Below are 23,597 nucleotides of genomic sequence, written 5' to 3' on the forward strand. Positions count from 1 at the left end.
AGGAGAATCGTATGAACGCAGGAGGTGGGAAGAAAATAAGAGAGAGAGACAGAGAGAGAGAGACAGAGAGAGAGAGAGAGAGAAGAAAGAAAGAAGGGAAGAAACCAATACCGCAAAATATGGCACTCTGACATGCTGAACTGAAGAAGAGGCTCAAGGTGTCTCTGACCTCCTCCTCCCCATTCCTCCTATCTCTCAGTCTTCTGTGTCTCCCAAAGCACAGGTAAATTCGTTCTCTGAAGTTTCTTATTTGCCTAAAGTCTGGAGCTGCCAAATAAAATATAATTACCTCTGGTCCCTTCCTTGAGATTTTATTAACAGAACTTATCACAGAAAAAGAGACTGAAGTCTGTCAACAAACCTGGAAAGATTTTGTCACAAACTGCTGCCCGCTCTGTGGGCCCAGTAGACTTTGTCCCAGTTCATTTTATGTTTTTCAAGCCCATTGAATTCCCCTAAAAATCGAGGCTGGGCACGGTGGCTCAAGCCTGTAATCCCAGCACTTTGGGAGGCCGAGGTGGGTGAATCACGAGGTCAAGAGATCGAGACCATCCTGGTCAACATTGTGAAACCCCGTCTCTACGAAAAATACAAAAAATTAGCTGGGCGTGGTGGTGAGTGCCTGTAATCCCAGCTACTCAGGAGGCTGAGACAGGAGAATTGCCTGAACCCAGGAGGCGGAGGTTGCGGTGAGCCGAGATCGCGCCATTGCACTCCAGCCTGGGTAACAAGAGTGAAACTCCGTCTCAAAAAATAAATAAATAAATAAATAAAATAAAAAAAAAGAATTCCCCTAAAAATCATTTACTACCCCACTAAAATCATCTGCACTTCTTCATTACGGTTTCCTCTACAAAGTAGTGTCTGTACCTCATTGGGATATTGGGTAATCACGCTATCATTCTCTCCCATACATGTTAATAGATTTGTATGCCTTTTCTTCAATTACTCTGGCTTTCGTGAATTGATTTTTCAGTGAAACTTCAGAGTAAAGGAGAAGTTTTATTTTGGCCCTTCCAATGGCAAGTGGCTTTTTCTTAGAAAATACAAGATACTAGAAACATTGTTGCTTTCTGCGAACCAGCGAACCAATGATGTTCATGAATTTGAGCATATGTAATCACTAAAGAATGTATGCAGACAGCCTAAAGCTGGTTGGTGTGATCAGGCTGTGTCCACCACTTTTTATCCTCTGTGAGTGCAGTGACCAAGTGTCAAGTACTGCCACTGAATTCTCCTGCAGTGAATTGCATTTACTCAGAGTTGGACTGCAATGCAGAGGCTCCCTATGCACATGCCATTGATTCTGAATAGTTTGAAGTCCTGTATTTTGTATAACCTCTAAGTATTCAGGCATGAAATAGCCTAGCCCAGATTAAAGCCTAACCAAATGAATCTCTAAGTAGACCAGGCAGAACTAACCCTTTCCATCCCTTTCCCAGGGCCTAAGAACTTAAGACCCTCTCCATCCTTCTCTCTCTCTCTCTCTCTCTCTCTCTCTCTCTCTACGCAAAGACCACAGGGATGGCTAAATAGTAGAAAGAAAAGTTTTACTGATGGTATCAGCTTGCAAACTGGGAAGAGACAGTCTCCAAAGTGAGCTGAATGTACTCTCTCTTCAAAGAGGCCAGGACAGGCTGAATTTAATGTCTCACGGGGCCTGTATTATATATATCCGGCAGGTTTGGGAGAAAGGCTATATGTATTTAAGAGGGAAGCCAAGAGCATGTGTAATGGGTAAACATATGTAACAACTACCCCATGTTCACTTTAGGATAGGGTTTTAGCATTAAAATTAGGGGAAATTTGGCTCTTTTTGTCAGAAGGTGAATGCAAAGCTTATATACAGTCTCTACAAACTAGCTGAAACTGGTCTACGGTCTGTAGCAGCATATAAGGAAGGAATGTCTATAAGTCTAATCCTCTGTCCAACCAGAGTTGCAGTGGTTTGGGTTGTAAATCAGTTAGAAGGGGTCTGATAATTTGCTTGATAGCTCCCGTTATTAGGGAGTTTAGCAAGAGTGTGGTTTTTCTTATAGCTGTAGGAATTTAGGAAGTAGCCATACCAGCCAATTCCTGAACCCTCAACCCACAGGTAATTTTGTTTCCTCAACCTTTGGATCCATGTTAATTGATAAAGGGATATTTATTTTGATCTCTCAGATCACACTCTTATCCCCAGATACATTTTTAAACTGCTAGGATACTCTGGATAGACTACATATCTGTATGGACTGTATATCTATACAATCATTCTCTGGTTATGTTTGGCTCTTCACTATTAAAAAAACCATGACAGATCCCACTTCACCACTTGATTCCCGGTTGACTCCCTGTTAAGATCCCGGAATGTTATGGAGGCAGATGAAGAGGCCCCTCACAGTTGGTCTTGCCTTCTGACGCAGGTATGTTAGTGTTAGACGCCCCCAGAGACCTGAGTTACACTATGTCCATTGAAATAGTATGTGATGCAGAGACTCTCTTCACATGGACAGTGATAGTCTGGGTGTTAGCAGTGGTGAAGACCTATGGGTCTGCAGCAACCTCGATTCTTGCCTCCTCAGAAGAAAAGATTTTACCGGAGGGCATAAAGCAGAGGGAGAGACCAACGCATGTTTCAGAACATGAATGAAAGTTTCCTAAAAAGTTTAGAGCAGGAAAAAAAGGAAATAAAGTACACACGGAAGAGAGCTAAGTTGGCGACTTAAGAGATTCAAATGCCTGGTTTACCTTTGACTTAGGATTGTAGACATCGGTATTCCACACACGCACTGGCCTACCAGCACGTGGGAGGGGCCCCTCACTCAGTGTGTTCACTAAAGTTGTGCACAGGCTCATTTGAGTTGTTTTCCCTCACCAGTTGGGTGTTTCTAGAAGGAGGTCATATGCCAATTAAACGCCACCATTTGACTTTTAGTGTACAGGTTTGAACCCACTCACCCAACTCCTGAGATCTTACCAGGAAGCTGCTGATCACACACTTCAGTTATTTTCTGTCTATAGGGAGGCTGCCTTTTTCTAGTGCTGGCTGCAACCAATTATTTTAGACAGACAGTTTAACAAGTGCCTGGCCATCACCTGATGGTCACTTGATGTTCCTGGCTGTGGGGAGCCTCTCCTGCCCTGCTCGTGTCTGCCTACCTACCTACTGTAATATGGATACTGAGAATACGTCGGGTTTTTTTCTCCTATTGTTTTTAATATTTTAGCAATAAGTTAAAATCATGATACTGTTGTGTTTGTACTGCTTAGTCAACACCAGTAAGTTCGCACCATCAGCATTTTTGCCACTATTTACCCCAATATTTTTTTCAAACATGCCTTTGAACCAAAAGAAGGATAATTTTTCCTATTTTTTTCATTTTCTTCTCCATCTCCCTGTCCTTTGGGCTGCTGTTTTGTAGAACACTCTGTAAAGAAGCGGTCTCTAAGAAGTGATGAAATGCAAGAATTTAAAACCTCTTAATTGTTATGTTTGTTTCAAATCTTACAACACTGAATTCTAATTTAGTGCTCTACATTCCAGATTAACATTCCAAGCATTCTTTTATCTAGTAATGATGCAAAATACCAAGCTAAAAGTTAGTCACGAGAAGACATAACATTATTCCCACATGATTTAGGGTTTGTTTTATTTTGTGTTCAGGTACCTAGGAAAACATTAGGAAAAAATATTTGCCATTGAAGGAAATCAAAATATTTCACCCCAAAATATATTTATTTGACATATTTAAAGATAGTTGTTAAGAAGGGCTGGACATACATGAATAGATGAAAACATGTCTTCTGTCAGGGAGATTTGCATTTAGAGAGAAAATCTGCACTGATCCAACCACACTTTCTCTGAGGTTCTTTTTGTCCAGATCTAGGAAAGATTCACTGAGTGTCTGATACTTCTGCAGGTCTGAAGGAAGTATTTAACATCTGCACTCCCAGAAGGCAGCTACCTGTGAGGTTCTTCTACATAACAAAACCACTTTTCCTAGCCATGTCTTCTTTTCCTGCCCTCCTAAAACCTGATTTACCACCACAATCTTTTTGGGGGCCGTGCTCTGAGCCCTCATTCTTTCAGTAACCTCAAGATGGTATATGAGCTTCCATGCCTCCTTGGAGGGTTGGAGTCATTACTCTGTGAGTCTCTCTAGTGCACACTAATAAATGTGTATGACCTTTTTCTTATTAATCTTCTTTTTGTTAGTTATTTTTCAACAAACCTTCACAAGGTGAAGGGAAAGTTATCCCTTGGCCCTTATACCATTTTCAGGTAACCTCCATGTCCATCATGCAATGTATAACCTATTAAACAGAATTTTTAGCATTCTTTTCATGACCTACTGGATTCTTTTAGTGTGCTATAGAATGCATTAAATATGTCAGCTTGTCTCTCATTTTTCCCAAGTTTATGATGTTGTGCTTTTAAATTACAGGCTAAAAGTGGAAAAATGATTCACAAACATTGTTTATGTTTGCTTTTGCCTGACTGATGGAAGTTGTATGTCATGGCCCTGGCCAATGCATAAGGAAAGCTGCCAAGAACACACAGGCCAAACATCCCTAAAGACAAGCAAGTTACAATGCATGGTCTGTGGTGACACCGGATACCTGCATCAAGTAATTCTTCAAGATAAAAGAAATTCGCCTAAGGGAAGTACAGCTTTTGTTAATAAATTTTTCTCTGGCAATTGATATTTTCTCATGAAATTCCAAAAATTCCTGCTGGATATTCATAACTGTTTGGGCAGCTTTTCAGTTAAACTTCCCAGTTAATTTAGATGAGGGCCAAAAGTCACCAGGAAACATACACCTGATTCCCTCTGTCCCACACAAAAGCAAGTAGGAAACTTTGGTTGATGCCTTGCTTCAAAATAGGTGCAAATAGTTGTTGCATTTACTTGGTAAGAAACTTAAAACTACTATTAAAACATAGTCAAGAGTTTAAAAAAATAACCAGGCTTTATCAAAGAAGCTGAGATATAGACCTGTGGCTATACTGACAGTAACCCTTGGGTGAATTTAACCCAAAGAAGTTGGAACCTTAGTAAAGATAAACGAAATTGTATCAAAGCATTTTGACAAAATATTCTTTACTAATTTTGTGTAGTTTGTTTTAAAGTTTGTTAGTTTATGATCTTTAGAACTTTAAAACATATTTTAATGCCTTCTACACGTAATTATTTAAATATCCTCAGCATGGTCTTACCAGACTCTTTCTAGGGTTAGGGTTGTGGATTGAAATTGTTATTTTAATCACTTTGGTTGAGACATTTTTACTTTCAGTGCTTGAGTCAAAGGAGAGGGATGGCAATGTAGCAGAGTGAAATAACCTTTATAAAAATTATGGCAGTGAAAGAAATCTTGCCTAACTGACTTCATTTTGCCTCTAATCTCAAAGCTGCCCTTGTTCATTCCAGGACATAGACCAAGCTAACTATGAAAGGAATTTAATTTATAGTTTAACTTGAAAACAAAGATGATCACGGACCCTTCCTGAAACTAAACCCCCCACCCCCGCACTGTCATCTTTGTAAAACTAACCACAGGGAGTCCTGTAGCCAGAGGTCACAAGACTTGTATCCACCCCAATTGCCCTTATAAGATAATATCACTATTGTAAAACCTAAGATCGGTGTTTTGAGGTGTTTTTCAGATCCTGCATTCTGATGGACCAGCTAGTACCACCCAGACTATTAACCCGCCCCAAGAAATTGACTCAATTGGGCTTTTGATCCCACCTAGGACCTGACTCAGTGTAAGAGAGCTTTGACCTCCTATGATTTTAGCCACAACTCAAGCAATCAGCATTCCCCATTCTCTAGCCCTGCCTGTCAAACTATCCTAAACAAACAAACAAAAAACAGCCTCCAAATTCTGGGGGAGACTGATTTGAGTAATAAACTCCACATCCTTCCACTTGGCTAGCCATGCACTTATTAAATTCTCTACTGCAGTAGCACTGTCTCAGTGAATTGACTCTAATTGTGCAGTAAGCAAGAAGAACTTGTCAGGTGATTACAAGAAAACATACTGACTTGGGCATGAACATGTCTGATTAATACTAATTGAAAAGTATCTTTTGATTCTGTCACTTTTCTCCATCTCACCATCATAGTCTAAGTTTGTATCTTCATTATTTCTAACATAACTGGAGACAGTGGCCTCCTTTTAAGCCCCTGGGCCTCCAGTCTTCCACTCCCACAATCCACCTTTTACTCTGCATGAGTGTGGTCACATGACACTTTTCCTTAAAGCTTTGGTCATTGTTCAGTTGCTAATAATCCTCAAAGTTCAAACTCTTGATAAACCAATTTCTTTACAATTGAGCCCTATCTACTTCTTCAACTTTACCTCTAGCCATGCCATATGTACTTCCAAATATTCTAAATTGTAATTTTTATCTCAGTGGCTAATAACAAAAGCTGTGTAATCAGATTGTCTGGTTACCCAATAGGACTACATTCGGATGCATAAGCTAGAGACAAAATATTTAGCTTCTCTAAATTTTAGTTTTCCCATCTGCAAAAAGGAGATCAAAAGAGTTGTGAATATTAAATGATGCATGCTAATACTCAATAGATTGCTAGTGTTAATCACAGGAAATAAACACTTTATTCATTCTTATTTTCATGTCTTTACCCAAAACTGCTTTCCTAATATGTCCCCACATCTGGCAATTTTTTTTATCTAGGATGAATTCCTATTTGTCTCTCAAAGCCTTGTTCAAATGGCAACTGCCTTGAAAAACTTCCCTTTACTGTCTCACTTAGAAAAAAATAGTTGTCGCCACCACCACAATGCTCTAACAGCATTTTTATGTATTAAATCATTATAAACTGTAACTTCAAAAATCTACACATACACTTTCTCCTCTGTACTATAAGGGATATATGGGAAACAATAGTATATTTGCATCCTTGTATTCTATTATGGGTTGAATTGTGTCCCCCTCAAAAAAGATATGTTGAAGTTCTAATACCCAGTATCTTAAAATATGACCTTACTTGGCAATAGGATTTTTGAAGATGTTATTAGTTAAGATGAGGTTATACTGGAGTAGGGTAGATTGCTAATTCAACAAAACTGATGTCCTTTTCAGAAGAGAGCTATGTGAAAACAGAGACACAGAGAAAATGCCGTATGAAGATGGAGGCAGAGATTGGAGTGATGCATCTATAAATCTAGGGACACCTAGGACTGCTGGCTGTCACCAGAAGCTAGGAAAGGTAAGGAAGGATTCTTCCCTAGCACCTCCAGAGGGAGCATAGCCCTGCAAACATCTTGATTTCAGTCTAGCCTCCAGAATTGTGAGACAATAACTTTACGTTGTTTTAAGCCAGCCAGTTTGAGTACTTTGTCATTAAAACAACATAAAGTTATTGTTTTAGGAAACTAATACATATCCCTACATTCAGGAAAAAAAAACTCCAATAGATTTGTGTTAAGAAGAAAATGACTTTAAAAATTTAACTTATTCAATATGGACTTACATGGAAAATAGAAGCATTGCATGAAATTGCTAAATTAGATCATCAAAGATTCTGGCTCTAAGAGTCATTGATTTTGTGTGAGTTCATATTCATTTAATGTCATATTTCAACTTCCTGCCCAGTCTAAAATTGAGTTGATAGATTCTTAGGACTTAGAAAGCTCATTACATTATTCCTTGCTCTGGAATCTACACTAATTGCCCTCCCCCCATAAAATGGAAATTATTGTTATCATCAAAGCAATGATGTTTCTCAACAGATGATTCATAAAAATGACACAATTATTCATCTGTGTATGTTATTTGTAATCTAAGGATATTGTGTCTAAGACTGTAGATAAATTTTTCCCGAGTATTTTTATTTATAACGTGTGTGTTCTCAGTGTTCTATTAATCTATTACATGTAGTTATGCTGATTCATGCCTTACCGACAAACATTAATTTGCACAGAAATGACAGCATAAAGAAAGATAAAACGACCTTATATTCTAGGCCAGAATTAAGGTCTACTCCCTATTTCAGTAACTGTAGCTAAGACAGAAGGAAAGAATTCTAAGATAATTTGGAAAGAGAGATGTAATTTTATTCTTTGTGATTAAAATGGCATTCATTGTATAATTAAAAATTCCAAATACACTGGGAAGTCAGAATGCCACACTCCTTGATGCCTAAATAACACATTATTATAAAGTAGAGCAATTTCATTTTTAGAACATGAGAAATCCAAGACTATGAAGCATTTGCTTTATGAGATTTGTCTGAGCCTTAACTTCAAGAACATGCAGTGAAGGTGTAAACTTCGTTATTAAATAGAGAATTCTGCCCTCTGTGAGCCAAACATCCAGTTTCCTGACACCTACATTTAATTTTGGCCCTAAATAGATGGTCTTGCCTTTTACTGCTTTCGTCTCCAAATCCCAGGCCTCACAATGAAGGAAACTAGTAGTTGTAATCCCAGTATACATGTTCTCCAGACAGTCATCCACTAATCATGGCTATGTTTTATTCCAAGTCCACCACTGAATTTTTGTGGCAGTTTTGCTTAAGTTACTGTTCTCTGAAACTCATCTCCATTATTATTGGGGGTTAATGGAACCAAGAAGCAAGTTGAAGGAAGGACAAAGCTTATTTCTTAAAAGAAATCACTTACTTATTCTTTTGCTTCACAGCTGGTGAACTACAACCCATGGGACAAATCCAGCCCAACACCTGCTTCGGCAAATAAACTTTTATTGGAACAGCCACTCCTGTTCTTTTATATGTTGCCTATGGCTGCTTTTCCCCTGAAGATTTGAGTAGTAAAAAAAACCACATAAGGTTGCAGTGAGCCAAGACTGTGCCATTGCTCTCCAGCCTGGACAACAAGAGCGAAATTCTGTCTCAAAAAAAAGGACCACATAGCCCACAGATCCTAAAATATGTACTTATTACTTGGCCCCTTAAAGGAAAAGTTTGCTGACCCTTCTCTAAGCCCATGCTACTTAAAGTGCAGTCCTCAGACCAGCAGCATCTGCATCAGCTGGGAGCTTAGTAGAAATGTAGACACTCAGGGCCCACCCACAGCTCCTGAATCAGAATCTGCCTTTTCACAAGATACCCATATAATTTGCATGTGCAGTAAGCACTGAGAAGCATTAGTCTAGGCTGTCAAGGTCAGGCATCAGCCTTTCCTATAAAGGGCCAGATACTAAATATTTTAATGTTTTTGAAGATATGTCTCTGTTGCAACTATTCAACTCGGCCTTGGAAGCTGGAAAGTTGCCACAGACAATACATAAGTAAATGGATATGGTTCTATCCCAATAAAACTATTTATGGTCACTCAAATTTGAATTTCACATAATGTTCATATGTCACAAAGTGTTATTAGTCTTTTATTTTTTTCGATCATTTAAAAATGTAATGATTTCAATCATTTCTTAGCTTACCTGCCACACAAAAACAGGCAGCACAAGCCGTAGTTTGCAGAGTTCTAGTCTAGGCTAGTGCCATATCACTTATTGCCTCATCACTGTTTAGCCAATACGTTGCCTCCCTTTTCACGCTCCCCAAGACTCTAAACACCTAGTTTATATTTTCTTTTCTCTCTTTTTTTTAAGAGACATGGTCTTGGTCTGTCACCCAAGCTGGAGAGCCATGGCATGATCATAGCTCACTGCAGCCTTAAACTCCTGGACTAAGCAATACTCCCAACATAGCCTTCTGAGTAGCTAGGACAACAGAAGCATGCCACCACACCTGGCTAATTTTTAAATTTTTGTTGTTTGTATATACAAGTTCTTGCTATGTTCTCCAGGCTGGCCTCGAACTCCTGGGTTTCAAGCAATATTCCACCCAAAGTGTTGGCATTACAGGCATGAAAGATTGCACTTGGCCTAGTTCGCATTTTCTAGTACACGTGACTTTAAATAAGTTACTAATTACTTATCTGATTTGTCCTAGAATTTGTTTCTTTCTCCTGTATAATTTCTAACTTGTAATAAAGTTTCTGTCAAATGATGTGATGTTGTACTACATATTTTTCATTGGCAGAATAAAAACGTAGTACAAAGAGACTATTAGGAAGATAGATATATTATACATATATATAATGTGCATATTATGTATATCTTTTGGGGGCTGAGAAACAGATAATATACAATATGGCACTTTGACATGATGAATTGAAGAAGAAACCTCAAGGTCTCTCTGACTGTTTCCCCTCACCCCTCCTGGCTTTTGATCCTCTGTGTCTCCCAAAGCACGGAATGAAGTTGGTCTCTGAAGTTCCTTATCTGCTTAAAATTTGGACCTGCCAAAGAAGAAAATAATTATCTCTGGTTCCTTCCTTGAGTTTTCATTAACTGAACTTATACCACAGAAAAAAAGACTGAAGTCTGTCAAAAACCTGGACAGACTTCTGTTACATATGTTCGTTTGCTCTGTGAGCCCAGCAGACTTTGTCCCAGGTCAGTGTATGTTCTTCAAGCCCATTGACTTCCCCTGAAAACTATTTATTATCACTCTAAATCATCCAGAGTTCCCATATCCCTGTCCCCTGAGAAGCAGAGTATATAAGCATTTGTACCCCAGTGGGACATTGTGTATTCCCTCTGTGATTCTCGTTGTGTCCATGTTAATAAGTTTTTATGATTCTTTTCTAATGAAGCTGCCTCTTGTGAGTTGACTTTTTAGTGAATCTTCAGAGAGCAAAGGGGGAACAATCTCATATAAATGTAAGTAGGTCAGCAAACCTATCTGTGTATACACACGCCTGGTTCTGAAGGCATGGGAAACTAATCACAATAAAGAATTCTTTTGCCCCCAAATTCAGATGAACCATACTAAGTGCTTCTAAATATGCAGGCAGGGTTCAAGTCTCTTTAGCTGATATACAAACCTTTTGATATACAGAGCTTATGAACAGATAAGTATCAGAAAATAAGTTTATCTTGTAGAAACCTTTATGATCAAACCTTATCAAAGCTAAGCTCAGAGACACAAAATGAAGACCTGTCACTAATGACGGGTAGATGAAAGGACTTTATTGAATTAACACAACATTAATAATTCAGGTTAACCAATTTAAGAAACAAAGTACCCAAGATTTTTCAGAAGTTCATTTTATATAAACTATATATACACAGTCTTATAGAAAATATATATACATGTTCCTATATTATAATCTTATAGGAAAATATATAATCTTATAGGAAACATATATATATATATATGTTCCTGTATATGTTTCTTATATATTGTCTGTATTTATATTTCTTATATATACAATCTTATGGGAAACATATACATGTGTATATACATATATATATATATTTTCTATATATTATGTATATATATATGAAATAATATGTATATATATATATATAAATCTTGTATGTGTATATGTGTATAATATATATACACAATATGCATTTTTTAAAGTTTTATTCTAACTGGATTTGATAGAGTAGGTTCTAACTCCTGGTCTAGGTTACTGACATCTTGCCACCTCTCTTTCTTTTTGTATGTATATATATATTTTTTTCTTTTTTTCACTTGAGTAAAAATAAAAATGAGTTACTTAATTTTTCTGTTATCATCCAGTTTTCTCTATTCTTTCTAGGATAATTTATTCTTAGGATACAAGCCTGAAGTAAAAGCCTGCCTACTTTGTCTGACAAATCTTATTTTTTTTGCAACACGATGTCGCTCTGCCATCCAGGCTGGAGTGCAGTGGCAGCTCTTTCCCCTGATAATTTGAGTAATAAAAAGGACCACATGGCCCACAGATCCTAAAGTATGTACTTATTACTTGGCCCTTTAAAAGAAATGTTTGCTGACCCTACTTCAAGCCCTTGCTACTTAAAGTGCAGTCCTCAAACCAGCAGCATCTGCATCAGCTGGGAGCTCGGTAGAAATGAAGTATTTCCACTCAGGCTCCACCCACAGCTCCTGAATCAGAGTTTGCCTTTTCACAAGATCCCCCAAGTAATTCACATGCACAATAAACATTGAGGAACATTGGGATCAGTAAACTTTTGCTGTAAATGGCCAGGTAGTAAATATTTTACCCTTTGTGGCAAATGTCTCTGTTGCCTCTATTCAACTCTGCCTTGGAAACTGGAAAGCAGCCACATATAATACGTAAATAAATGGTCATGATTGCATCCCAGTAAAACTATTTATGGTCACTGACATTTGAATTTCATCTAATTTTTACATGTCACAAAGTAGTATTACTTTTATTTATTTAACCTTTTTAAAATACAATAACCTTTCATAGCTCACAGGCCAAACAAAACATATATAAGATATGTGCATATCTATCTATCTATCTCCCTCAGCTCAGTCTCTGAGAGAGAGTGTATAATATACATATATATGTATATAAAAGAGATTATTGGAATGAAGGGAACTTTATTTATGTGCATATAAACAAATGCTCATATTTTAGATTCAGTATAATTCATTTATTTACTTATTTTGAAACAGGGTCTTACTTTGTCACCGAGGCTGGAGTGTAGTGACATAAACATAGCTCACTGCAGCCTCGACCTCAAGGGCTCTATTGATCCTCCCACCTTAGCCTCCCAAGTACGCAAGACTATAGATACTCAACACTATTTTTTTTTATTTTTGTAGAGATGGGATTTCACCATGTTGCCTAGGCTAATGTTGAACTCCCAGGCTCAACCAATCTTTCTGCCTTAGCCTCCCAAAGTGCTTGGATTACAGGTATGAGACATGGCACCCAGCCCTGACAAATCTTTAACTGTAAATGATTTGCTAATGAAGTATTTCCACAAAGTGTGGCGGTTAGAAAGATTTTAGCCACAAGAAACATAAAATTCTGGCCTAACCAGCTGAATCATGATGGCATTTATTCTGTCTATATCATTTCTTAAGTCTAGCAGTTTTTAAAAATACATTTGGGAGCTCCAGTGTTAGGTGCATATATATTTAAGATTGTGATATTTTCCTGTTGGACAATGCCTTTTATTATTCTATAATGTCCCTCTTTGTCTTTTTTAACTGCTGCTTTAAAGTTTGTTTTGTCTGATATAAGAATAACTACTCCTGCTCCTTTTAGTATTCATTTGCATGGAATGTCTTTTTCCACCCCTTTACCTTAAGGTTTTCTGACTCCTTACGTGTTAGGTTAGTCTCTTGAAAGCAGCAGATAGTTGATTAGTGGATTCTTATCCATTCTGCAATTCTGTATCTTTTACATGGAGCATTTAGGCATTTGCATTCAACATTAGTATTGAGTTGTGAGTTACTATTCCATTCATCATGCTATTTGTTGTTTGTATAATTTTTTTGTTTTTGTTTTAATAGGTCCTTGAAATTTATGCTTTAAAGAGGTTCTGTTTTGATGTGTTTTCAAGATTTGCTTCAAGATTTAGAGCTGCCTTTAGCAGTTCTTGTAGCGCTGGCTTGACAGTGGCAAATTCAATCAGCATTTATTTGTTTCAAAAAGACTTTATCTTTCCTTCATTTATGAAGCTTAGTTTCACTGGATACAAAACTCTTGGCTGATAATTGTTTGGTTTAAGGAGGCTAAAGATAAACCCAATCCCGTCTAGTTTGTAGGGTTTCTGCTAATAAATCTGCTGTTAATTTGATAGGTTTTCCTTTACAGGTTACCTAATGCTCTTGCCTCATAGCTCTTAAAATTCTTCTCTTTGTCCTGACTTTAGATAACCTGATGACTATGTGCCTAGTTGATGACCTTTTTGTGATGGATTTCCCAGGTGTTCTTTGAGCTTCTTGTATTTGGTTGTCTAAATTTCCAGCATGGCCAGGAAATCTTTTTTGATTTTTCCCTTAAATAAGTTTTCAAACTTTTAGATTGCTCTTATTCCTCAGGAACACCAATTATTTTTAGGTTTGTCATTTAATGTAATCCCAAACTTTCTGGAGTCTTTGTTCCTTTGTTAAAACTCTTTTGTCTTTGTCAAATTGGGTTAATTTGAAACCTTGTCTTTGAACTTTTAAGTTCTTTCTTCTACTTTTTCAATTCTATTGTAACTTTCCAGTGTATTTTTAATTTACCTTAACATATCTTTCATTTTCAGAATTTGTGACTTTTTTTTTTAAATTTATGCTATCTATTTCTCTGGAGATTTTTTTCATCCATATCCTGTATTCTTTTCATTTTTTTTCTATTTTCTCCTCTTCACAATTCCTAAAATATCTTTAAGTTGGTTTTTACCTTTCTCTGGTGCCTCCTTGAGTAGCTTAATAATCAACCTTCCAAATTCTTTTTTTGTCAATTCAGAGATTTCCTCTTGGTTTGGATCCATTGCTGGTGAGCTGGTATGATCTTCGGGGGATGTTGAAAAATCTTGCTTTGTCATACTACCAGAATTGTTTTTTGGTTTCTTCTCATTTTGTAGACTAGGTCAGAGGAAAGCTCTGGGACCCAAGGACTGCTGTTCAGATTATTTTGTCCCACAGGGTAATCCTTTGATGTGGTGTTCTTCCCCTTCTGCTAGGGATGGAGCTTCCTGAGAGCTTGACTGCAGTGATTATTATTGCTTTTCTGGGTCTAGCCACCCAGCAGAGATACTGGGCTCCAGACTGATACTGGGTAGTGTTTGCCAAGAGACCTGTGATATGATCCGTCTTCAGGTCTTTCAGCTATGGATACTAGCACCTGCTCCAGTGGGAGATAGCAGGGGAGTGAAATGGCCTCTGTGAAAATCCTTGTTTGTAGCTTTGTTTAGTATGTTGGTTTTCATAAATGCTCGTTGTGCTAGCAGTGAAGTTGTCACATGGCCAGATTCAGGACCTCCGGTTAGCCAGGATGTTAAAGGCAGTAGAGTTAGCTATTGTTTTCTCCTTTTTGAAGCAGGTTCTTTTCTTTTTCTTTTTTTTTTTGTGAGTTCTAAAATGGCTTGAGTTCATTGGCCTCCAGCCAAGAGGTAGTGGTTTCGAGAGAGCATCAGCTACAGTAGTATAGAAGGGATACAAGCTTGCCCTAGGATCAACTGTTTAAATATTTGGATTTCTCAGGCAATGGGCAGGGCCATAGAGTTCTCTAAAGATTATGTCCTCTGTCTTCAGCTATCAGAGTGGGTAAAGAAAGGCCATCAGGTTGGGGCAGGGTTAAGCCCGTCTGAGATCAAACTCTCCTTGGGCAGGGCTTGCTGCAGCCACTGTGGGGGATAGGGGTATGGTCCTCTGGCTTATGGAGTTATGTTCCTAGGGGGATTATGGCTGCTTCTGCTGTGTCATACAGGTCACCAGGGAAGTAGGGGAAAGCCAGAAGTCACAGGCCTCGTGGAATTCCCACATAGCCAGCAATTCTCACTCTCACTGTGCCCCACCAACAGCACCGAGTTTATATCAAGGTAGCCAGCAAGCAGGGCTGAGATCTTGCACCAGGCTACAAGCCTCCCTGTGGAGGAAGCAAGCAGGGCTTTCAGGCTCCACCCTACCCACCGGCTGTAAGTTCTGTGCTCCTATCTGCATTTACCATTCACCTACTTACCCACCACTGGATTCTGCCCCATAAAATTCACACCCAATCAAAATTATTACAAAGCTGAGCTAGAAGTTTCTTTCTCCCCGTGGTCCTTCCCAAATTCCACTAGCTGTCCTCCCCAAGGACTCCTGTGAGACAAAGTCAGAAATGGTTTCCCTGGGGACCAGGAGTCCCTAAAAGGTTCTTCGTGCTGTTCCCGCCTCGCACGCTTTGGGCACTCACAATTTTTAGCTGTCTCACAGCGTTTGCAGAGAAAAGTCACTTCTTTCAAAGGGTCTGTGAATTCTTTCAGTTTTCCTGGTATGTTCCTGTGGTAGTTCTTGGAGTAAAAGTTTACAAAGTGAGCCTCCACAGCCTGTTCTTTCCATCCATCTGAGTGGGAGGTGCAAGTTAGTCCTGCCTCCTATCAGCCATTTTTGAATTGTACTCTTTAAATCTTTTCCATCTTTTTAAATCATGGCAAAATTTTTCCCTGAATCCTGCAGTAGATTCTCTTTCATTGTTCATTGAAATACATTACACCTACTGCTAAAATTTGAACTGGCAAATAGAATTGAGATTACCATGATTGAATTAGGAAAGCACATGGCCATGTGAAGGAAGTTAAATTATCTGAACAAAAATCAGTGTTCTATTAGAAGAGGGGAAGTGGGGAGGTGTGAGGAGTTGTTATTGAGTAGTAAAACAATACTCAATTCTACAACCAGAATTAGTATTTGGCAAATTGTCACCAATAAAAGGTACCCCATTCATCAGCCAGTTAATTTGATGATACCTAATTAAATTTCAGGGAGTAGATACCATTAGGAAATTCTAATGTGACCTTACAACCCAAATATTGGAAGTAAGTAGCAGTAAGAAGCAACAGAAACATAATTACATTCAAGGCACATACCACAATTAAAGAAGAGCATAAACATTGTCAAAGCCTAACCCTAAAACCTTCTAGCAAAGCAATATCTATCATGTGATTCAAGCAGATGGAATTTGCAACCTCCACCCAGGCTCCGGCCAACTTTCTCTTCAATATATAATTGTTTCAAGTAATATAATTGCTAGCCAGTTAGAATCTGAACTCTTTCTAGGTCCTTTTGTCTAGTTCAGTCAAATGCTTGTCATTTTAATAACATTTCATTGACTCCTGTTTTTCTCTTACATATAATGTTGTCTTATTGTCTCTTCAATTTTCACTTGTTAATAGCAACCAACAGTTGTTCTCACAGTTGGGGGTGTTAAGGCGTAGTAGGAACTGCGGAAAAATGGAGAGCATATGCTCCACCTAAAGAACCAGCTGCTTTCCTGCTGGCTAGTGAAAATATGGGCTCAGGAAGGTGAGATTTTCCAACTTTTCAGGAGAAATCAGGACTGTGAATGTTTTATGTAGCAATCTCCCAATCTGACTATGTTGGTACATTCTGGGTACTGATTAAATAAATGTGCCCAGTTTGTGAAAACTCCATGAGCTGTATACTTTGGTTTGTGTATTATTCTGTGTTAAAGTATAACATACACTTCAATACCAAGTATACTTCAAAATGAGCAATTGTATTAGTCTATTCTCATGCTGCTAATAAAGACATACCCAAGACAGAGTAATATAAAGGAAAGAAGTTTAACTGACTCACAGTTCCACATGTCTGGGGAGACCTCACAATCATGGTGGAAGGCAAAGAATGAGCAAAGGCACATCTTTCATGGTAGCAGACAAGAGAGCATGTGAAGGAAACTCCCCTTTATAAAACCATCAAATCTCATGAGACTTATTCACTATTACAAGAACAGCATGTGAAAGACCTGCCCCAATGATTCAATTACATCCCACCAGGTTCCTCCCATAGTGCATAGGAATTATGGGAGCTATGATTCAAGATAAGATTTGGGTGGGGACACAGCCAAACCATATCATTCTACCCCTAAGCCCTCTCAAATCTCATGTCCTCACACATTTCAAAACCTATCATGCCTTCCCAACAGACCCTGAAAGTCTTAATTCATTACAGCATTAACTCAAAAGTCCATAGTTCAAAGTTTCATGTGAGACAAGGCAAGTCCCTTCCACCTATGAGCCTATAAAATCAAAAGCAAGTTAGTTACTTCCTAGAAACAACATGGGTGCAGGCATTGGGTAAATATACCCATTCTAAATAGGAGAACTGACCAGAATGAAGGGTCTACAGGTCCCATGCACATCCAAAATCTGGAATGGCAGTCAAATCTTAAAGCTCCAAAATGATCTCCTTTAACTCCATGTCTCACATCCAGGTAATGCTGATGCAAGAGGTGGTCTTGGACAACTCCACCCTTGTGACTTTTCAGGGTACAGACCCCTCCCTGCTGCTTTCTTTCTTTCTTTCTTTCTTTTCTTTCTTTCTTTCTTTTCTTTCTTTCTTCTTTCTTTCTTTCTTTTCCTTCCTTACTTTCTTTCTTTCTTCCTTCTTTCCTTCCTTCCTTTCTTCCTTCCCTCCTACCTTCCTTCCTTCCTTTCTTCCTTTCTTTCTTTTTTGAGACAGAGTCTCACTCTGTTGCCCAGGCTGGAGTGCAATGGTGTGATCTCAGCTTACTGCAACCTCCACCTCCCAGGTTCAAGTATTTCTCCCACCTCAGCTTCCTGAGTAGCTGGGTTTACAGGCACATGCCACCATGTTCAGCTAATTTTTGAATTTTTAGTAGAGACAGGATTTCACGATGTTGGCCAGACTGGTCTTCAACTCCTGACCTCGTTATCATCCCACCTCAGCTTCCCAAAGTGCTGGGATTATAGGTGTGAACCACTTGCCCAGCCTCTCCCTGCTGCTTTCACAGGCTGGCATTGAGTGTCTGTTGCTTTTCTGAGCACACAAAGCAAACTGTCAATAGATCTATCAATCTTAGGTCTGGAGGATGGTGGCCCTCTTATCACAGCTCCACAAGGCAGTGCCCCAGTGGGGAATCTGTGTGGGGCCTCAAACCCTATATTTTTCTTCCACACTGTCCTGGCAAAGATTCTCCATGAAGAACCTTCCCCTGCAGCAAACTTATTCCAGGACATCCAGGCATTTTCATACATCCTCTGAAATCTAGGTGGGGGTTCCCAAACCTCAATTCTTAACTTCTGTGCATCTGCAGGCTTAACGCCATGTGGAAGCTGCCAAGACTCGGGGCTTGCACCCTCTGAAACCACAATCCAAGCTGCATCTTGGCCCCTTTTAGCCACAGCTAGAGTGACTGGGACGCAGGGCATTAAGTTCATAGGCTGCACACAGCATGGTGGGGTGGGGAGGCAGAGGGGGTGCCTGAGCCCAGTCCACAAATCCATTTTATCCTTTTAGGCCTCTGGGCCTATGATGAGAGGATCTGTTGTGAATGTCTCTGACATGCCCTGGAAACATTTCCCCCATTATTTTAGTGATTAACATTCAGCTTCTCAATACTTATGCAAATATCTGCAACTGGCTTGAGTTTCTCCACAGAAAATGGGTTTTTCTTTTCTGTTGCATTGCCTAGCTACAAATTTTCTAAACTGTTATGCACTGCTTCTTCATAAATGCTTTGTTGCTTAGAAATTTCTTCTGCCAGACATCCTAAATCATCTCTCTTTTTTTTTTTTTTTTTTTTTTTTTTTTTTTTTTTTTTTGAGACCGAGTTTTGCTCTTGTTACCCAGGCTGGAGTGCAATGGCGCAATCTCGGCTCACCGCAACCTCCGCCTCCTGGGTTCAGGCAATTCTCCTGCCTCAGCCTCCTAAGTAGCTGGGATTACAGGCACGCGCCACCACGCCCAGCTAGTTTTTTGTATTTTTAGTAGAGACGGGGTTTCACTATGTTGACCAGGATGGTCTCGATCTCTCGACCTCGTGATCCACCCGCCTCGGCCTCCCAAAGTGCTGGGATTACAGGCTTGAGCCACCGCGCCCGGCTAAATCATCTCTCTTAAGTTCAATGTTCCACAGATCTTTAGGTCAGGACCAAAGGCTGCCAGTCTCTTTGCAGAGCAAGAGTGATGTTTACCCCAGTTTCCAACTAGTTCTTAATCTCCATCTGACACCACCTCAGCCTGGACATTATCATCCATATGACTATCAGCATTTTGGTCAGAGCCATTCAACAAGTCTCTAGGACACTCCAAACTTTCTTACATCTTTCTGTCTTCTTCTAGGTCCTCCAAACTGCTCCTCTACCTTTTGCCCAGTTCTGAAATTGCTTCCACATTTTTGGGTATCTTCACAGCAGCACCCCACTCTACTGGTACCAATTTACTCAATTAGTCTGTTATCATGCTGCTAATAAAAGCATACCTGAGACCGGGTAATGTATAAAGGAAAGAAGTTTAATGGACTCACAGTTCCATGTCACTAGGGAGACCTCACAATCATGGTGGAAGGCAAAGGATGAGCAAAGACACGTCTTGTGTGGTGGCAAACGAGAGAGCATGTGCAGGGTGACTCCCCTATATAAAACCATCCGATGTTGTGAGATTTCTTCACTACCATGAGAACAGCATGAAAAAGACCTGCCCCCATAATTCAGTTACCTCCCACCACATCCCTCCCATGACACGTGGGAACTATGGGAGCTACAGTTCAAGGTAAGATTTGGGTGGGGACATAGCCAAACCACATCAGCAACAACAAAATAAATAAATAAATGAATAAAGCAAAATGAATTTTAAAAAGTAAGAATACTTCAATATGACCTGCAGGCATCAATCTGTGACTATTCGCAGTACTTTTTCTTACAGCTGGATTTCAAGGTGCTGCAGGAGGGAAAAAAAAAAGCTTAGTGATTCCGAGGCTAACGGGTGACAGAAGACTACAAGAAGAAGAAAAGTTTGTACATTCTCTTCTATCCGCCCCTCGCTGTCCACCCTCAGTGGCAGCCTAGCTACAGAAAGCTTGAGGGGGACAGGGCGCTGTTTCTGTGACCCAACTGAGGAAGTGGGAAGGCAGAGAATTGCTATTTCTTTTTTTCAACTACAATATTTCCTCAAGCAGGAAACTAAACCTATTCTAAACACTGTACAATCTACTCTAAAACTATTCTGACTTCTAATTACAACATAGCAAGACTCTTAAACAAATTTCCTTTTTTGTAATTTAAAAGTCTAAGTTAGACATGGACTGATATTTGTTAACATATATTAGGACATGATGTGTTTCAGAGGTAGTTTTTATCTTGCTTTCCTGTTATGTTTTGCTATTTTTTAATTCCTGTAGTTAAATATAGAGAATTTAGGATGGGAATATCTCTTAGTGGACTTCACAACAAGTAGTTTTGTTGGAAATCTTTTTAAAACCTATTTTGCCAGTAAAAATATAACAGATTTAATTAGTATTTTGAGGACAATTTTAACATTTCAACATATAAGGACCTGCTTACTTTTTCTGTGGAATATTAATAAAAAAGGAAGTCATTATTTGAATAGGAAGGAATAAGGCACTTAAATGTGATGAAATATCTAGAAATAAAATAGCACATTCCATGAAAAACTGAAAAATCACAACATGGATACATTGCAAATGATCTCAGGAATGTAGTATAAACAAACAGGAAGATTATTGATCTTATTAATCGTATTATGATAATCAAAATGGTGCCAGGTTAATTCTACTCATTTTTTTCTAAATAGTATAAAAAAGCAAATGTAAAGATAAGAACTGGTGATATAAAATTTCACCTTTTTTTAACTTAAGGATGAATTGTAGCTTGAGAATTTTCTGGAGGATTAATGAATAATTATTTGTCTTTAAATTTAAATTCAAAGTTGTTCCCTAACAGCTTTTCAAAGAATCATCTGATCTTTGGTAATACTTAGGCTTGGCTTATGAATAAGACAAAAGAGTTTCTGAGGAATGGAATATATTACACATGGGCCTGTGTGTGTTTGTGTGCATGTGTATGCATACACTAGTTATAATGGAAACGTCCAGAATAAGGACAAATCCATTTCATTCTTTTAGGCCTCTGGGCCCATGACGAGAGGAGTTAATTGAGTTCTTAAATAGCATAGCAATATGCCTCAGATCCTTGAGAAAACTTGCTCAGAAGCTGCCAGGATTCCAAGAAATCAACCAGGAAGTCTAAAAGCAAATGTGGGGAAATTCTAATTAAAAATTCACTATCTAATCTAAGGTAATTTGAATACTCCTATAGATGTTTATGAGGTTTTATCACATAACCAGTTAAGGTTCATAAAACACATCACTTATACATGCAATAACCATAATGGGTCAAACTCTTTAAACTATCAAGTTATCATATAGCTCTAAAAATCAATTACTTACCTTGATTCAATACATTACTATGAATTCTGCTTGGATGGGAAAGACTAAATACTTGGAAAGTAGCTTAAAAAGATACTACCAAGTTACTGACCTTTTTCACTTCTCTCAAAAAGGCATTTAACAATACTTATATTTTTCAGTCAGGTAAGATGTTGGCTTATGTATATTTTTATTTATACAAAGTGTCATGACCTTGGAATCTGAAGGAGCATTTTGGTGTTTCTAAAAGTGAGGGGGAATAGGGACAAAAGGTGCTCATTACAGGTGTGCTTTAATCAGTTACTTTTTCTCCTCTGGCTTTGGAAGGGAAAGTGGGATCCTGTTGGAGACCAGAACCCTCATCTTACCTAGTTCACTACTGGAAGGTCTTTCCCATCTTTGAAGCTTGTGATTCCATGAATACTTGCCTGAACCCACACTATAACAAATACAAATTATCTGGGAAACAAGATGCCCTTCAGATGAGAATGACTCTTGCAGTCTGATTTTTACTCAAAAACAAAATGCAGAGTATATGACTTCCCAAGATTTCATTCGAAGATGTTTTATCTACTATTAGCCAAGATTCTACAGATCTTTTTAAAAACTCTTTCTTAGATAGAAGAAAAATTGCAATATCCTCAGCCCTATCATCAATGGCTGCATTAGAGCTATGGATGAGCAGCTTGGACTAATGTGTTCACAAAGCACTTACGGATCTTTGTGAGAGCTCCTTGTTCACCTGCCTCACACTCTTCTGTTGCTAGGAATCACTGAAGAAGTGGCTTCACTGACAAACATTATTTCACCTGTAGTCCCAGCTACTTGGCAAGCCGAAGCAGGAGAATCTCTTAAACCTAGGAGGTGGAGGTTGCGGTGAGCTGAGATCACGCCTCTGCACTCCAGCCTGGTGACACAGTGAGACTCCATCTCAAAAAAAAAAAAAAAAAAAAAAAAAAAGAGCTGAAATGGGACTATAAATGCCTTATAACTGGCCTTTTGTTAACAAACATTAGATAACAACAACAACAAAAAACACATTTTCTGATGTCATAGAGGGCAATTCCCCAACACTGTAAACCATTCATGTAGGGTTTTGGAATAGAGAAAACAAAATCCGTATTTTTCATAATTCTGAATATAACCTGTGGTAGAAAAAAATATAAGTATATAAATTGTGAAACAGATCCAGACATACTCTTTCATTTGCTAATTATTTCTAAAATTATTTCTATTCTATCTAGTTATGATACTTTTAGCCCAGTGGAGATGGGAAAAGCAGAAACATGAAGTCATCACTACAGCAATGGGAAGAACATAGCCCTAGATGTTTGTTCATATGATTTCTAGAAGCTAATAATGGAAAACAAAGCAAGAGTTGTGGTTTATTTTAAAATAGCTTATTTACATATGGACCTATTAATGCAAACTCCAGTTTGGTTTATATAAGGTTCTAATTTGGTCAAATTCATTGTTAGAATATCTCCTTATCTTACCTAGCTTACAATTACCGCCAAACATGATGATTTGCCTTGATGACATTTACTCTTCCTTCTCTACCTCAGCATGGTAAGGAGGTATTGAAGAGCTGAACAAGCTGGGCACGGTGGCTCACACCTGTAATCCCAGCACTTTGGGAGCCCTAGGCAGGCACAAGGTCAAGAAATAGAGACTATCCTGGTCAACATGACAAAACCCCGTTTTTTTCCTAAAAATACAAAAATTAGCTGGGCGTGGTGAAATGAGCCTGTAGTCCCAGCTACTTGGGAGCCTGAGGCAAGAGAATCACTTGAACCCCAGAGGTGGAGGTTGCAGTAAGCCGAGATCGGGCCACTGCACTCCAGCCTGGTGACACAGTGAGACTCCCTCTCAAAAAAAAAGAGCCGAACCAGGACTGTAGGACCTTC

Source organism: Saimiri boliviensis, chromosome 3 (assembly GCF_048565385.1).
Source record: "Saimiri boliviensis isolate mSaiBol1 chromosome 3, mSaiBol1.pri, whole genome shotgun sequence".
Taxonomy (NCBI): Eukaryota; Metazoa; Chordata; class Mammalia; order Primates; family Cebidae; genus Saimiri; species Saimiri boliviensis.